Below are 15,417 nucleotides of genomic sequence, written 5' to 3'. Positions count from 1 at the left end.
GGTCCGTGTGTGTCTGGGTCTGGGGGCTGGCCAAGTACGGGTCACGGTCCTGGTCTCCTGGGGCCTGGACCTTGGGGCCCTGTGAGGAGGTGGTGCTGGGGGGTCTGCTGGAGGCATGGAGGTCGGGATTGGGGGTGTGGAACGTTGTAGGGGGAGGCCTGGTCCGTGTGTGTCTGGGTCTGGGGGCTGGCCCAGTACGGGTCCCGGTCCTGGTCCCCTGGGGGCCCTCATGTGGGGGTGTTGCTGGGGGGTCTGCTGGAGGCATGGAGACCGGGACTGGGGGTGTGGAACGTTGTAGGGGGAGGCCTGGTCCGTGTGTGTCTGGGTCTGGGGGCTGGCCAAGCACGGGTCACGGTCCTGGTCTCCTGGGGCCTGGACCTGGGGGCCCTGTGTGGAGGTGTTGCTGGGGGGTCTGCTGGAGGCATGGAGGTCGGGACTGGGGGTGTGGAACGTTGTAGGGGGAGGCCTGGTCCGTGCCTGCCTAACACTAACCCTGGCCCAGTACAAGTCCCGGTCCTGGTCCCCTGGGGCCTGGACCTGAGGGCCCTGTGTGGAGGTGGTGCTGGGGGGTCTGCTGGAGGCATGGGGTGTGGAACGTCTGCTGGAGGCATGGAGGCCAGGTCTGGGGGTGTGGAACTTTGTAGGGGGAGGCCTGGTCCGTGTGTGTCTGGGTCTGGCGGCTGGCCAAGTACGGGTCACGGTCCTGGTCTCCTGGGGCCTGGACCTTGGGGCCCTGTGAGGAGGTGGTGCTGGGGGGTCTGCTGGAGGCATGGAGGTCGGGATTGGGGGTGTGGAACGTTGTAGGGGGAGGCCTGGTCCGTGTGTGTCTGGGTCTGGGGGCTGGCCTAGTACGGGTCCCGGTCCTGGTCCCCTGGGGCCTGGACCTGGGGGCCCTCATGTGGGGGTGTTGCTGGGGGGTCTGCTGGAGGCATGGAGGCCGGGACTGGGGGTGTGGAACGTTGTAGGGGGAGGCCTGGTCCGTGTGTGTCTGGGTCTGGGGGCTGGCCAAGTACGGGTCACGGTCCTGGTCTCCTGGGGCCTGGACCTGGGGGCCCTGTGTGGAGGTGTTGCTGGGGGGTCTGCTGGAGGCATGGAGGCCGGGACTGGGGGTGTGGAACGTTGTAGGGGGAGGCCTGGTCCGTGCCTGCCTAACCCTAATCCTGGCCAAGTACGGGTCACGGTCCTTTTCTCCTGGGGCCTGGACCTTGGGGCCCTGTGAGGAGGTGGTGCTGGGGGGTCTGCTGGAGGCATGGAGGTCGGGACTGGGGGTGTGGAACGTTGTAGGGGGAGGCCTGGTCCGTGTGTGTCTGGGTCTGGGGGCTGGTCCAGTACGGGTCCCGGTCCTGGTCCCCTGGGGCCTGGACCAGGGGGCCCTCATGTGGGGGTGTTTGTGGGGGGTCTGCTGGTCCGTGCCTGCCTAACCCTAACCCTGGCCCAGTACGGGTCCAGGTCCTGGTCCCCTGGGGCCTGGACCTGGTGGCCCTCATGTGGGGGTGTTGCTGGGCCCTCATGTGGGGGTGTTGCTGGGGGGTCTGCTGGAGGCATGGAGGCCGGGACTGGGGGTGTGTGTCTGGGTCTGGGGGCTGGCCCAGTACGGGTCCCGGTCCTGGTCCCCTGGGGCACGGACCTGGGGGCCCTCATGTGGGGGTGTTTGTGGGGGGTCTGCTGGTCCGTGCCTGCCTAACCCTAACCCTGGCCCAGTACGGGTCCCGGTCCTGGTCCCCTGGGGCCTGGACCTGAGGGCCCTCATGTGGGGGTGTTGCTGGGCCCTCATGTGGGGGTGTTGCTGGGGGGTCTGCTGGAGGCATGGAGGCCGGGACTGGGGGTGTGGAATGTTGTAGGCGGAGGCCTGGTCCGTGCCTGCCTAACCCTAACCCTGGCCCAGTACAAGTCCCGGTCCTGGTCCCCTGGGGCCTGGACCTGAGGGCCCTGTGTGGAGGTGGTGCTGGGCGGTCTGCTGGAGGCATGGAGGTCGGGACTGGGGGTGTTGAACGTCTGCTGGAGGCATGGAGGCCAGGTCTGGGGGTGTGGAACTTTGTAGGGGGAGGCCTGGTCCGTGTGTGTCTGGGTCTGGGGGCTGGCCAAGTACGGGTCACGGTCCTGGTCTCCTGGGGCCTGGACCTTGGGGCCCTGTGAGGAGGTGGTGCTGGGGGGTCTGCTGGAGGCATGGAGGTCGGGATTGGGGGTGTGGAACGTTGTAGGGGGAGGCCTGGTCCGTGTGTGTCTGGGTCTGGGGGCTGGCCAAGTACGGGTCACGGTCCTGGTCTCCTGGGGCCTGGACCTGAGGGCCCTGTGTGGAGGTGGTGCTGGGGGGTCTGCTGGAGGCATGGAGGTCGGGACTGGGGGTGTGGAACGTTGTAGGGGGAGGCCTGGTCCGTGTGTGTCTGGGTCTGGGGGCTGGCCAAGTACGGGTCACGGTCCTGGTCTCCTGGGGCCTGGACCTGGGGGCCCTGTGTGGAGGTGTTGCTGGGGGGTCTGCTGGAGGCATGGAGGTCGGGACTGGGGGTGTGGAACGTTGTAGGGGGAGGCCTGGTCCGTGCCTGCCTAACCCTAACCCTGGCCCAGTACAAGTCCCGGTCCTGGTCCCCTGGGGCCTGGACCTGAGGGCCCTGTGTGGAGGTGGTGCTGGGGGGTCTGCTGGAGGCATGGAGGTCGGGACTGGGGGTGTGGAACGTCTGCTGGAGGCATGGAGGCCAGGTCTGGGGGTGTGGAACGTTGTAGGGGGAGGCCTGGTCCGTGTGTGTCTGGGTCTGGGGGCTGGCCAAGTACGGGTCACGGTCCTGGTCTCCTGGGGCCTGGACCTTGGGGCCCTGTGAGGAGGTGGTGCTGGGGGATCTGCTGGAGGCATGGAGGTCGGGACTGGGGGTGTGGAACGTTGTAGGGGGAGGCCTGGACCGTGTGTGAATGGGTCTGGGGGCTGGCCCAGTACGGGTCCCGGTCCTGGTCCCCTGGGGCCTGGACCTGGGGGCCCTCATGTGGGGGTGTTGCTGGGGGGTCTGCTGGAGGCATGGAGGCCGGGACTGGGGGTGTGGAACGTTGTAGGGGGAGGCCTGGTCCGTGTGTGTCTGGGTCTGGGGGCTGGCCAAGTACGGGTCACGGTCCTGGTCTCCTGGGGCCTGGACCTGGGGGCCCTGTATGGAGGTGGTGCTGGGGGGTCTGCTGGAGGCATGGAGGTCGGGACTGGGGGTGTGGAACGTTGTAGGAGGAGGCCTGGGCCGTGTGTGTCTGGGTCTGGGGGCTGGCCAAGTACGGGTCCCGGTCCTGGTCCCCTGGGGCCTGGACCTGGGGGCCCTCATATGGGGGTGTTGCTGGGGGGTCTACTGGAGGCATGGAGGCCGGGACTGGGGGTGTGGAACGTTTTACGGGGAGGCCTGGTCCGTGTGTGTCTGGGTCTGGGGGCTGGCCAAGTACGGGTCAAGGTCCTGGTCTCCTGGGGCCTGGACCTGGGGGCCCTGTGTGGAGGTGTTGCTGGGGGGTCTGCTGGAGGCATGGAGGTCGGGACTGGGGGTGTGGAACGTTGTAGGGGGAGTCCTGGTCCGTGCCTGCCTAACCCTAACCCTGGCCCAGTACAAGTCCCGGTCCTGGTCCCCTTGGGCCTGGACCTGAGGGCCCTGTGTGGAGGTGGTGCTGGGGGGTCTGCTGGAGGCATGGGGTGTGGAACGTCTGCTGGAGGCATGGAGGCCAGGTCTGGGGGTCTGGAACGTTGTAGGGGGAGGCCTGGTCCGTGTGTGTCTGGGTCTGGGGGCTGGCCAAGTACGGGTCACGGTCCTGGTCTCCTGGGGCCTGGACCTTGGGGCCCTGTGAGGAGGTGGTGCTGGGGGATCTGCTGGAGGCATGGAGGTCGGGACTGGGGGTGTGGAACATTGTAGGGGGAGGCCTGGACCGAGTGTGAATGGGTCTGGGGGCTGGCCCAGTACGGGTCCCGGTCCTGGTCCCCTGGGGCCTGGACCTGGGGGCCCTCATGTGGGGGTGTTGCTGGGGGGTCTGCTGGAGGCATGGAGGCCGGGACTGGGGGTGTGGAACGTTGTAGGGGGAGGCCTGGTCCGTGCCTGCCTAACCCTAACCCTGGCCCAGTACAAGTCCCGGTCTTGGTCCCCTGGGGCCTGGACCTGGGGGCCCTGTGAGGAGGTGGTGCTGGGGGGTCTGCTGGAGGCATTGAGGTCGGGACTGGGGGTGTGGAACGTCTGCTGGAGGCATGGAGGCCGGGACTGGGGGTGTGGAACGTTTTGGGGGAGGCCTGGTCCGTGTGTGTCTGGGGGCTGGCCAAGTACGGGTCATGGTCCTGGTTTCCTGGGTCCTGGACCTGGGGGCCCTCTTAGGAGGTGGTGCTGTGGAGTCTGCTGGAGGCATGGAGGTCGGGACTGGGGGTGTGGAACGTTGTAGGAGGAGGCCTGGGCCGTGTGTGTCTGGGTCTGGGGGCTGGCCAAGTACGGGTCCCGGTCCTGGTCCCCTGGGGCCTGGACCTGGGTGCCCTCATGTGGGGGTGTATGTGGGGGGTCTGCTGGTCCGTGCCTGGCTAACCCTAACCCTGGCCCAGTACGGGTCCTGGTCCTGGTCCCCTGGGGCCTGGACCTGGGGGCCCTCATGTGGGGTTGTTGCTGGGCCCTCATGTGGGGGTGTTGCTGGGGGGTCTGCTGAAGGCATGGAGGCCGGGAATGGGGGTGTGTGTCTGGGTCTGGGGGCTGGCCCAGAACGGGTCCCGGTCCTGGTCCCCTGGGGCCTGGTCCTGGGGGCCCTCATGTGGGGGTGTTGCTGGGGGGTCTGCTGGAGGCATGGAGGACGGGACTGTCGGTGTGGAATGTTGTAGGGGGAGGCCTGGTCCGTGCCTGCCTAACCCTAACCCTGGCCCAGTACGGGTCCCGGTCCTGGTCCCCTGGGGCCTGGACCTGGGGGCCCTCATCTAGGGGTGTTGCTGGGGGGTCTGCTGGAGGCATGGAGGCCGGGACTGGGGGTGTGGAACGTTGTAGGGGGAGGCCTGGTCCGTGTGTGTCTGGGTCTGGGGGCTTGCCCAGTACGGGTCCCGGTCCTGGTCCCCTGGGGCCTGGACCTGGGGGCCCTCATATGGGGGTGTTGCTGGGGGGTCTACTGGAGGCATGGAGGCCGGGACTGGGGGTGTGGAACGTTTTACGGGGAGGCCTGGTCCGTGTGTGTCTGGGTCTGGGGGCTGGCCAAGTACGGGTCAAGGTCCTGGTCTCCTGGGGCCTGGACCTGGGGGCCCTGTGTGGAGGTGTTGCTGGGGGGTCTGCTGGAGGCATGGAGGTCGGGACTGGGGGTGTGGAACGTTGTAGGGGGAGGCCTGGCCCGTGCCTGCCTAACCCTAACCCTGGCCCAGTACAAGTCCCGGTCCTGGTCCCCTTGGGCCTGGACCTGAGGGCCCTGTGTGGAGGTGGTGCTGGGGGGTCTGCTGGAGGCATGGGGTGTGGAACGTCTGCTGGAGGCATGGAGGCCAGGTCTGGGGTTGTGGAACGTTGTAGGGGGAGGCCTGGTCCGTGTGTGTCTGGGTCTGGGGGCTGGCCAAGTACGGGTCACGGTCCTGGTCTCCTGGGGCCTGGACCTTGGGGCCCTGTGAGGAGGTGGTGCTGGGGGATCTGCTGGAGGCATGGAGGTCGGGACTGGGGGTGTGGAACATTGTAGGGGGAGGCCTGGACCGAGTGTGAATGGGTCTGGGGGCTGGCCCAGTACGGGTACCGGTCCTGGTCCCCTGGGGCCTGGACCTGGGGGCCCTCATGTGGGGGTGTTGCTGGGGGGTATGCTGGAGGCATGGAGGCCGGGACTGGGGGTGTGGAACGTTGTAGGGGGAGGCCTGGTCCGTGCCTGCCTAACCCTAACCCTGGCCCAGTACAAGTCCCGGTCTTGGTCCCCTGGGGCCTGGACCTGGGGGCCCTGTGAGGAGGTGGTGCTGGGGGGTCTGCTGGAGGCATGGAGGTCGGGACTGGGGGTGTGGAACGTTGTAGGGGGAGGCCTGGTCCGTGTGGGTCTGGGGGCTGGCCCAGTACGGGTCCCGGTCCTGGTCCCCTGGGGCCTGGACCTGGGGGCCCTGTGAGGAGGTGGTGCTGGGGGGTCTGCTGGAGGCATGGAGGTCGGGACTGGGGGTGTGGAACGTTGTAGGGGGAGGCCTGGTCCGTGTGGGTCTGGGGGCTGGCCCAGTACGGGTCCCGGTCCTGGTCCCCTGGGGCCTGGACCTGGGGGCCCTCATGTGGGGGTGTTTGTGGGGGGTCTGCTGGTCCGTGGGTCTGCTGGGTCTGGAGGCCAGGTCTGGGGGTGTGGAACGTTGTAGGGGGAGGCCTGGTCCGTGTGTGTCTGGGTCTGGGGGCTGGCCAAGTACGGGTCACGGTCCTGGTCTCCTGGGGCCTGGACCTTGGGGCCCTGTGAGGAGGTGGTGCTGGGGGATCTGCTGGAGGCATGGAGGTCGGGACTGGGGGTGTGGATCGTTGTAGGGGGAGGCCTGGACCGTGTGTGAATGGGTCTGGGGGCAGGCCCAGTACGGGTCCCGGTCCTGGTCCCCTGGGGCCTGGACCTGGGGGCCCTCATGTGGGGGTGTTGCTGGGGGGTCTGCTGGAGGCATGGAGGCCGGGACTGGGGGTGTGGAACGTTGTAGGGGGAGGCCTGGTCCGTGTGTGTCTGGGGGCTGGCCAAGTACGGGTCACGGTCCTCGTCTCCTGGGGCCTGGACCTGGGGGCCCTGTGTGGAGGTGGTGCTGGGGGGTCTGCTGGAGGCATGCAGGCCGGGACTGGGGGTGTGGAATGTTGTAGGGGGAGGCCTGGTCCGTGCCTGCCTAACCCTAACCCTGGCCCAGTACGGGTCCCGGTCCTGGTCCCCTGGGGCCTGGACCTGGGGGCCCTCATCTAGGGGTGTTGCTGGGGGGTCTGCTGGAGGCATGGAGGCCGGGACTGGGGGTGTGGAACGTTTTACGGGGAGGCCTGGTCCGTGTGTGTCTGGGTCTGGGGGCTGGCCAAGTACGGGTCAAGGTCCTGGTCTCCTGGGGCCTGGACCTGGGGGCCCTGTGTGGAGGTGGTGCTGGGGGGTCTGCTGGAGGCATGGAGGTCGGGACTGGGGGTGTGGAACATTGTAGGGGGAGGCCTGGTCCGTGTGTGTCTGGGTCTGGGGGCTGGCCAAATACGGGTCACGGTCCTGGTCTCCTGGGGCCTGGACTTGGGGGCCTTGTGGAGGTGGTGCTGGGGGGTCTGCTGGAGGCATGGAGGTCGGGACTGGGGGTGTGGAACGTTGTAGGGGGAGGCCTGGACCGTGTGTGTCTGGGTCTGGGGGCTGGCCCAGTACGGGTCCCGGTCCTGGTCCCGTGGGGCCTGGACCTGGGGGCCCTCATGTGGGGGTGTTGCTGGGGGGTCTGCTGGAGGCATGGAGGCCGGGACTGGGGGTATGGAACGTTGTAGGGGGAGGCCTGGTCCGTGCCTGCCTAACCCTAACCCTGGCCCAGTACGGGTCCGGTCCTGGTCCCCTGGGGGCCCTCATGTGGGGGTGTTGCTGGGGGGTCTGCTGGAGGCATGGAGGCCGGGACTGGGGGTGTGGAACGTTGTAGGGGGAGGCCTGGTCCGTGCCTGCCTAACCCTAACCCTGGCCCAGTGCGGGTCCCGGTCCTGGTCCCCTGGGGCCTGGACCTGGGGGCCCTCATGTGGGGGTGTTGCTGGGGGGTCTGCTGGAGGCATGGAGACCGGGACTGGGGGTGTGGAACGTTGTAGGGGGAGGCCTGGTCCGTGTGTGTCTGGGTCTGGGGGCTGGCCAAGTACGGGTCCCGGTCCTGGTCCCCTGGGGCCCGGACCTGGGGGCCCTCATGTGGGGGTGTTTGTGGGGGGTCTGCTGGTCCGTGCCTGCCTAACCCTAACCCTGGCCCAGTACGGGTCCCGGTCCTGGTCCCCTGGGGCCTGGACCTGGGGGCCCTCATGTGGGGGTGTTGCTGGGCCCTCATGTGGGGGTGTTGCTGGGGGGTCTGCTGGAGGCATGGAGGCCGGGACTGGGGGTGTGGAATGTTGTAGGCGGAGGCCTGGTCCGTGCCTGCCTAACCCTAACCCTGGCCCAGTACAAGTCCCGGTCCTGGTCCCCTGGGGCCTGGACCTGAGGGCCCTGTGTGGAGGTGGTGCTGGGCGGTCTGCTGGAGGCATGGAGGTCGGGACTGGGGGTGTTGAACGTCTGCTGGAGGCATGGAGGCCAGGTCTGGGGGTGTGGAACTTTGTAGGGGGAGGCCTGGTCCGTGTGTGTCTGGGTCTGGGGGCTGGCCAAGTACGGGTCACGGTCCTGGTCTCCTGGGGCCTGGACCTTGGGGCCCTGTGAGGAGGTGGTGCTGGGGGGTCTGCTGGAGGCATGGAGGTCGGGATTGGGGGTGTGGAACGTTGTAGGGGGAGGCCTGGTCCGTGTGTGTCTGGGTCTGGGGGCTGGCCCAGTACGGGTCCCGGTCCTGGTCCCCTGGGGCCTGGACCTGGGGGCCCTCAAGTGGGGGTGTTGCTGGGCCCTCATGTGGGGGTGTTGCTGGGGGGTCTGCTGGAGGCATGGAGGCCGGGACTGGGGGTGTGTGTCTGGGTCTGGGGGCTGGCCCAGTACGGGTCCCGGTCCTGGTCCCCTGGGGCCCGGACCTGGGGGCCCTCATGTGGGGGTGTTTGTGGGGGGTCTGCTGGTCCGTGCCTGCCTAACCCTAACCCTGGCCCAGTACGGGTCCCGGTCCTGGTCCCCTGGGGCCTGGACCTGGGGGCCCTCATGTGGGGGTGTTGCTGGGCCCTCATGTGGGGGTGTTGCTGGGGGGTCTGCTGGAGGCATGGAGGCCGGGACTGGGGGTGTGGAACGTTGTAGGGGGAGGCCTGGTCCGTGCCTGCCTAACCCTAACCCTGGCCCAGTGCGGGTCCCGGTCCTGGTCCCCTGGGGCCCGGACCTGGGGGCCCTCATGTGGGGGTGTTTGTGGGGGGTCTGCTGGTCCGTGCCTGCCTAACCCTAACCCTGGCCCAGTACGGGTCCCGGTCCTGGTCCCCTGGGGCCTGGACCTGGGGGCCCTCATGTGGGGGTGTTGCTGGGCCCTCATGTGGGGGTGTTGCTGGGGGGTCTGCTGGAGGCATGGAGGCCGGGACTGGGGGTGTGGAATGTTGTAGGCGGAGGCCTGGTCCGTGCCTGCCTAACCCTAACCCTGGCCCAGTACAAGTCCCGGTCCTGGTCCCCTGGGGCCTGGACCTGAGGGCCCTGTGTGGAGGTGGTGCTGGGCGGTCTGCTGGAGGCATGGAGGTCGGGACTGGGGGTGTTGAACGTCTGCTGGAGGCATGGAGGCCAGGTCTGGGGGTGTGGAACTTTGTAGGGGGAGGCCTGGTCCGTGTGTGTCTGGGTCTGGGGGCTGGCCAAGTACGGGTCACGGTCCTGGTCTCCTGGGGCCTGGACCTTGGGGCCCTGTGAGGAGGTGGTGCTGGGGGGTCTGCTGGAGGCATGGAGGTCGGGATTGGGGGTGTGGAACGTTGTAGGGGGAGGCCTGATCCGTGTGTGTCTGGGTCTGGGGGCTGGCCCAGTACGGGTCCCGGTCCTGGTCCCCTGGGGCCTGGACCTGGGGGCCCTCAAGTGGGGGTGTTGCTGGGCCCTCATGTGGGGGTGTTGCTGGGGGGTCTGCTGGAGGCATGGAGGCCGGGACTGGGGGTGTGTGTCTGGGTCTGGGGGCTGGCCCAGTACGGGTCCCGGTCCTGGTCCCCTGGGGCCCGGACCTGGGGGCCCTCATGTGGGGGTGTTTGTGGGGGGTCTGCTGGTCCGTGCCTGCCTAACCCTAACCCTGGCCCAGTACGGGTCCCGGTCCTGGTCCCCTGGGGCCTGGACCTGGGGGCCCTCATGTGGGGGTGTTGCTGGGCCCTCATGTGGGGGTGTTGCTGGGGGGTCTGCTGGAGGCATGGAGGCCGGGACTGGGGGTGTGGAATGTTGTAGGCGGAGGCCTGGTCCGTGCCTGCCTAACCCTAACCCTGGCCCAGTACAAGTCCCGGTCCTGGTCCCCTGGGGCCTGGACCTGAGGGCCCTGTGTGGAGGTGGTGCTGGGGGGTCTGCTGGAGGCATGGAGGTCGGGACTGGGGGTGTGGAACGTCTGCTGGAGGCATGGAGGCCAGGTCTGGGGGTGTGGAACTTTGTAGGGGGAGGCCTGGTCCGTGTGTGTCTGGGTCTGGCGGCTGGCCAAGTACGGGTCACGGTCCTGGTCTCCTGGGGCCTGGACCTTGGGGCCCTGTGAGGAGGTGGTGCTGGGGGGTCTGCTGGAGGCATGGAGGTCGGGATTGGGGGTGTGGAACGTTGTAGGGGGAGGCCTGGTCCGTGTGTGTCTGGGTCTGGGGGCTGGCCCAGTACGGGTCCCGGTCCTGGTCCCCTGGGGCCTGGACCTGGGGGCCCTCATGTGGGGGTGTTGCTGGGGGGTCTGCTGGAGGCATGGAGACCGGGACTGGGGGTGTGGAACGTTGTAGGGGGAGGCCTGGTCCGTGTGTGTCTGGGTCTGGGGGCTGGCCAAGTACGGGTCACGGTCCTGGTCTCCTGGGGCCTGGACCTGGGGGCCCTGTGTGGAGGTGTTGCTGGGGGGTCTGCTGGAGGCATGGAGGTCGGGACTGGGGGTGTGGAACGTTGTAGGGGGAGGCCTGGTCCGTGCCTGCCTAACACTAACCCTGGCCCAGTACAAGTCCCGGTCCTGGTCCCCTGGGGCCTGGACCTGAGGGCCCTGTGTGGAGGTGGTGCTGGGGGGTCTGCTGGAGGCATGGGGTGTGGAACGTCTGCTGGAGGCATGGAGGCCAGGTCTGGGGGTGTGGAACTTTGTAGGGGGAGGCCTGGTCCGTGTGTGTCTGGGTCTGGCGGCTGGCCAAGTACGGGTCACGGTCCTGGTCTCCTGGGGCCTGGACCTTGGGGCCCTGTGAGGAGGTGGTGCTGGGGGGTCTGCTGGAGGCATGGAGGTCGGGATTGGGGGTGTGGAACGTTGTAGGGGGAGGCCTGGTCCGTGTGTGTCTGGGTCTGGGGGCTGGCCTAGTACGGGTCCCGGTCCTGGTCCCCTGGGGCCTGGACCTGGGGGCCCTCATGTGGGGGTGTTGCTGGGGGGTCTGCTGGAGGCATGGAGACCGGGACTGGGGGTGTGGAACGTTGTAGGGGGAGGCCTGGTCCGTGTGTGTCTGGGTCTGGGGGCTGGCCAAGTACGGGTCACGGTCCTGGTCTCCTGGGGCCTGGACCTGGGGGCCCTGTGTGGAGGTGTTGCTGGGGGGTCTGCTGGAGGCATGGAGGCCGGGACTGGGGGTGTGGAACGTTGTAGGGGGAGGCCTGGTCCGTGCCTGCCTAACCCTAATCCTGGCCAAGTACGGGTCACGGTCCTTTTCTCCTGGGGCCTGGACCTTGGGGCCCTGTGAGGAGGTGGTGCTGGGGGGTCTGCTGGAGGCATGGAGGTCGGGACTGGGGGTGTGGAACGTTGTAGGGGGAGGCCTGGTCCGTGTGTGTCTGGGTCTGGGGGCTGGTCCAGTACGGGTCCCGGTCCTGGTCCCCTGGGGCCTGGACCAGGGGGCCCTCATGTGGGGGTGTTTGTGGGGGGTCTGCTGGTCCGTGCCTGCCTAACCCTAACCCTGGCCCAGTACGGGTCCAGGTCCTGGTCCCCTGGGGCCTGGACCTGGTGGCCCTCATGTGGGGGTGTTGCTGGGCCCTCATGTGGGGGTGTTGCTGGGGGGTCTGCTGGAGGCATGGAGGCCGGGACTGGGGGTGTGTGTCTGGGTCTGGGGGCTGGCCCAGTAAGGGTCCCGGTCCTGGTCCCCTGGGGCCCGGACCTGGGGGCCCTCATGTGGGGGTGTTTGTGGGGGGTCTGCTGGTCCGTGCCTGCCTAACCCTAACCCTGGCCCAGTACGGGTCCCGGTCCTGGTCCCCTGGGGCCTGGACCTGGGGGCCCTCATGTGGGGGTGTTGCTGGGCCCTCATGTGGGGGTGTTGCTGGGGGGTCTGCTGGAGGCATGGAGGCCGGGACTGGGGGTGTGGAATGTTGTAGGCGGAGGCCTGGTCCGTGCCTGCCTAACCCTAACCCTGGCCCAGTACAAGTCCCGGTCCTGGTCCCCTGGGGCCTGGACCTGAGGGCCCTGTGTGGAGGTGGTGCTGGGCGGTCTGCTGGAGGCATGGAGGTCGGGACTGGGGGTGTTGAACGTCTGCTGGAGGCATGGAGGCCAGGTCTGGGGGTGTGGAACTTTGTAGGGGGAGGCCTGGTCCGTGTGTGTCTGGGTCTGGGGGCTGGCCAAGTACGGGTCACGGTCCTGGTCTCCTGGGGCCTGGACCTTGGGGCCCTGTGAGGAGGTGGTGCTGGGGGGTCTGCTGGAGGCATGGAGGTCGGGATTGGGGGTGTGGAACGTTGTAGGGGGAGGCCTGGTCCGTGTGTGTCTGGGTCTGGGGGCTGGCCCAGTACGGGTCCCGGTCCCGGTCCCCCGGGGCCTGGACCTGGGGCCCCTCATGTGGGGGTGGTGCCTGGGGGTCTGCTGGAGGCATGGAGGTCGGGACTGGGGGTGTGGGACGTTGTAGGGGGAGGCCTGGTCCGTGTGTGTCTGGGTCTGGGTGCTGGCCCAGTACGGGTCCCGGTCCCGGTCCCCCGGGGCCTGGACCTGGGGTCCCTCATGTGGGGGTGGTGCCTGGGGGTCTGCTGGAGGCATGGAGGCCGGGACTGGGGGTGTGGGACGTTGTAGGGGGAGGCCTGGTCCGTGTGTGTCTGGGTCTGGGTGCTGGCCCAGTACGGGTCCCGGTCCCGGTCCCCCGGGGCCTGGACCTGGGGCCCCTCATGTGGGGGTGTTGCTGGGGGGTCTGCTGCAGGCATGGAGGCCGGGACTGGGGGTGTGGGACGTTGTAGGGGGAGGCCTGGTCCGTGTGTGTCTGGGTCTGGGTGCTGGCCCAGTACGGGTCCCGGTCCCGGTCCCCCGGGGCCTGGACCTGGGGCCCCTCATGTGGGGGTGTTGCTGGGGGGTCTGCTGCAGGCATGGAGGCCGGGACTGGGGGTGTGGGACGTTGTAGGGGGAGGCCTGGTCCGTGTGTGTCTGAGGAAAAAAAGAAAGAAAAAAGAGGCAAAAACCACTTCAAGTCTTGTGGACCCTCCAGGGGACCAGGACCACGTCCTGTGGTAGGCCCAGAGAGTCCACCATCCCGGACTGGCAAGAACATCAAGTCCCCCTGAGCCTGGATGAACTAAAGAAACCACAAAGTCCATTTAAACTACCATGGGACGTGTTTTGGAAATTTAACAGTCTTTTCTGTAAATCTCCAAAAACGCAACCCATGGTGCACTAACTCTGGGACTCTGTCTGATTTTGAGAAAAAGAGAGAATCAAAAATCAGACAGAGTCTTTTCTCCGTAGTCTACCAGGGGCAGCTTTTAGTATACCATGGGTTGGTTTTAGTATACCATGGGTTGGTTTTAGTCTACCATGGGTTGGGATTTTCGGGTTTTTACACCATGGGTACCGAAGACAAGAAAAATAGCAGTCTGCAGCCTGTAAAACTCTGGGCTTCGCCTACTACACGTTTGACCCCTGTGTTGGAAGGACATAGCCCATCCCGTGTGTAAGGGGGGCTCCAGGGGAAGAAGGCAGAGAACGGCCTGGAGGTCTTCTGGAGGCTCCAGAGGAGGGGGATCACGTCGCGTGTGAGGCCGAAACGGCTCACCATGTCGGACTGAATAGTGCAGCGAGTAGCCCCGAGTCTGGAGGTCTTTAGGACCCTCCAGAGGAGGGGGAACACGTCGCGTGTGAGGCCGAAACGGCTCACCATGTCGGACTGAATAGTGTAGTGAGTAGCCCAGAGTCTGAAGGTCTTTAGGACCCTCCAGAGGAGGGGGAACACGTCGCGTGTGAGTCCGAAAAGGCTCACCATGTCGGACTGAATAGTGTAGTGAGTGACCCCAAGCCTGGAGGTGTTTAGGACCCTCCAGAGGAGGGGGAACACGTCGCGTGTGAGGCCGAAACGGCTCACCATGTCGGACTGAATAGTGTAGTGAGTGACCCCAAGCCTGGAGGTCTTTAGGACCCTCCAGAGGAGGGGGACCACGTCGCGTGTGAGGCCGAAAAGGCTCACCATGTCGGACTGAATAGTGTAGTGAGTGACCCCAAGCCTGGAGGTGTTTAGGACCCTCCAGAGGAGGGGGAACACGTCGCGTGTGAGGCCGAAACGGCTCACCATGTCGGACTGAATAGTGTAGTGAGTGACCCCAAGCCTGGAGGTCTTTAGGACCCTCCAGAGGAGGGGGACCACGTCGCGTGTGAGGCCGAAAAGGCTCACCATGTCGGACTGAATAGTGTAGTGAGTGACCCCAAGCCTGGAGGTGTTTAGGACCCTCCAGAGGAGGGGGAACACGTCGCGTGTGAGTCCGAAAAGGCTCACCATGTCGGACTCAATAGTGTAGTGAGTAGCCCAGAGTCTGGAGGTCTTTAGGACCCTCCAGAGGAGGGGGAACACGTCGCGTGTGAGTCCGAAAAGGCTCACCATGTCGGACTGAATAGTGTAGTGAGTGACCCCAAGCCTGGAGGTGTTTAGGACCCTCCAGAGGAGGGGGAACACGTCGCGTGTGAGGCCGAAACGGCTCACCATGTCGGACTGAATAGTGTAGTGAGTGACCCCAAGCCTGGAGGTCTTTAGGACCCTCCAGAGGAGGGGGACCACGTCGCGTGTGAGGCCGAAAAGGCTCACCATGTCGGACTGAATAGTGTAGTGAGTGACCCCAAGCCTGGAGGTGTTTAGGACCCTCCAGAGGAGGGGGAACACGTCGCGTGTGAGTCCGAAAAGGCTCACCATGTCGGACTCAATAGTGTAGTGAGTAGCCCAGAGTCTGGAGGTCTTTAGGACCCTCCAGAGGAGGGGGAACACGTCGCGTGTGAGTCCGAAAAGGCTCACCATGTCGGACTGAATAGTGTAGTGAGTGACCCCAAGCCTGGAGGTGTTTAGGACCCTCCAGAGGAGGGGGAACACGTCGCGTGTGAGGCCGAAACGGCTCACCATGTCGGACTGAATAGTGTAGTGAGTGACCCCAAGCCTGGAGGTCTTTAGGACCCTCCAGAGGAGGGGGACCACGTCGCGTGTGAGGCCGAAAAGGCTCACCATGTCGGACTGAATAGTGTAGTGAGTGACCCCAAGCCTGGAGGTCTTTAGGACCCTCCAGAGGAGGGGGAACACGTCGCGTGTGAGTCCGAAAAGGCTCACCATGTCGGACTCAATAGTGTAGTGAGTAGCCCAGAGTCTGGAGGTCTTTAGGACCCTCCAGAGGAGGGGGAACACGTCGCGTGTGAGTCCGAAAAGGCTCACCATGTCGGACTGAATAGTGTAGTGAGTGACCCCAAGCCTGGAGGTGTTTAGGACCCTCCAGAGGAGGGGGAACACGTCGCGTGTGAGGCCGAAAAGGCTCACCATGTCGGACTGAGTGGAGCAGTGAGTGACCCCAAGCCTGGAGGTCCTGTGGACCCTCCAGAGGAGG

This window comes from Micromesistius poutassou (assembly GCF_964030765.1).
Source record: "Micromesistius poutassou genome assembly, chromosome: 6".
In the NCBI taxonomy this organism is placed as follows: domain Eukaryota; kingdom Metazoa; phylum Chordata; class Actinopteri; order Gadiformes; family Gadidae; genus Micromesistius; species Micromesistius poutassou.
The sequence above is the reverse complement of the archived record's forward strand: the minus strand, read 5'-3'. Positions refer to the sequence as shown.